Consider the following 2,178-nt stretch of genomic DNA (forward strand, 5'->3'; position numbering starts at 1 on the left):
GTATCTAATTTTAAGTTTGGTGTCAATCGCATGTCTTTATTCTTCTAATTTTCGAAAATTTCATGCATTATGTTCTTCATTGATCTTCAAGTTGTTCTTGATGATTTCAGTGCTCTGATCTTTAATTTCTCTTATTTTGTGTCTTTTGTTGTTTCTTATATGCATTTTCAAATTGCTATAGTCCTTAGTATACAAACTTCTAAGTTTGGTGTCTTGCATGCATTGTTTATTTGATCTTAGTTGCATTCTTCTTATTATTGTTTCTCATCATTTAAAAAAATTTAAAAAAAAAATTTTTAAATTGTGTCTTTTCAAGTCAATAACACAGAGAATTGAAGATTCAGAACATTCAGCAGAGGAATTGCACAGAAAAAGCTAGGCGTTCAAAACGCCCAGTGAAGAAGGAAAACTGGCGTTTAAATGCCAGCCAGGGTACCTAGCTGGGCGTTTAACGCCCAAAAAGGTAGGATTTTGGGTGTTAAACGCCAGAATGGATGCCATTCTGGGCGTTTAACGCCAGGAGGACACTAGAGGGAAGATTGTTTTTAATTCAAATTTTTTTCAAGTTTTCATAATTCTTCAAAATCAAATATTTTTCAAATCATATCTTTTCAAAATCAATTTCTTTTCAATTTTTTTATTTATTACTATTTTCAAAAATCCTTGCTACAATTAATAATTTAATTCAAAATTTTCTAGTTGTTACTTGCCTATTAAGAAAGGATCAAAAGTTTTAATTCTAGAATCATATCTTCTAATTTCTTGTTAGTCAAGTAATCAACTTTAATTTTAAAACTTTCTCTTTTTAATTTGATTTTCAATCATATCTTCTCAATCATATCTTTTCAATCACATCTTTTTCAAAATTAAGTTTCAATCATATCTTTTTGATTTCTAATTTCAAAATCTTTTTCAAAAATCACTTAATTTCTTTCCCAATCTTAATTTTCGAAAATCCTTTACCAAATTTTCAAAATTTCTTTTAATTATTTTAAAAATCTTTTACTTTAATTTCGAAAATTCTTCCCCTCTTCTCACATCCTTCTATTTAAGGGACTAACACTCCTCCTCAAGGTGCAATTCGAACTCTATCCTTCTTGATAAGTTCGAATTCTCTTCTATCTACCTTCTCCTTCTATTCTTCTTTCCCTCTGACACCTCAAGGAATCTCTATACTGTAATATAGAGGATTCCATACTTTCTTGTTCTCTTCTTTTTCATATGAGCAAGAGCAAGGACAAAGGCATCCTTGTTAAAGCTAATCCTGAACCTGAAAGGACCTTGAAGAGAAAGCTAAGAGAAGCTAAAGCACAACTCTCTCTAGAGGGCCTAACAGAGCTCTTCAAGGAGGAAGAAGCCATGGCAGCCAAAAACAACAATGCCAATAATGCAAGGAAGGTACTTGGTGACTTTACTGCACCTACTCCTGACTTCTATGGGAGAAGCATCTCAATCCCTGCCATTGGAGCAAACAACTTTGAGCTTAAGCCTCAATTAGTTTCTCTAATGCAACAGAATTACAAGTTTTATGGACTTCCATTGGAAGATCCTCATCAGTTCTTAGCTGAATTCTTGCAAATCTGTGACACTATCAAGACCAATGGGGTTGATCCTGAGGTCTACAGACTTATGCTCTTCCCTTTTGCTGTAAGAGACAGAGCTAGGACATGGTTGGACTCACAACCTAAAGAAAGCCTGAACTCTTGGGAAAAGCTAGTCAATGCCTTCTTGGAAAAGTTCTTTCCACCTCAAAAATTAAGCTTAGAGCGGAAGTCCAAACCTTCAGACAGAAGGAAGGTGAATCCCTCTATGAAGCTTGGGAAAGATACAAGCAATTGATCAGAAGGTGTCCTTCTGACATGCTTTCAGATTGGAGCATCATAGGTATCTTCTATGATGGTCTATCTGAACTGTCCAAGATGTCATTGGACAGCTCTGCTGGAGGATCTCTTCATCAGAAGAAGACGCCTGCAGAAGCTCAGGAACTCATTGAAATGGTTGTAAATAACCAATTCATGTACACTTCTAAAAGGAACCCTATGAATAATGGGACAAGTCAGAAGAAAGGAGTTCTTGAGATTGATACTCTAAATGCCATATTGGCTCAGAACAAAATATTGACTCAGAAAGTCAATATGATTTCTCAGAGTCTATCTGGAATACAAGCTGCATCAGTCA

General features: G+C 34.7%; 1 non-coding gene across 1 annotated transcript; it reads right to left on the reverse strand.

The window, feature by feature from the left end:
* Positions 1-1,757: 1,757 nt before the first annotated feature.
* On the reverse strand, positions 1,758-1,865 carry LOC112761664 (small nucleolar RNA R71). The gene has a single exon (XR_003182049.1). It is a non-coding gene; the product is annotated as a small nucleolar RNA R71 (small nucleolar RNA).
* Between the last annotated feature and the right edge of the window lie 313 nt (positions 1,866-2,178).

Source organism: Arachis hypogaea, chromosome 16 (assembly GCF_003086295.3).
Source record: "Arachis hypogaea cultivar Tifrunner chromosome 16, arahy.Tifrunner.gnm2.J5K5, whole genome shotgun sequence".
NCBI classification, from domain to species: Eukaryota; Viridiplantae; Streptophyta; class Magnoliopsida; order Fabales; family Fabaceae; genus Arachis; species Arachis hypogaea.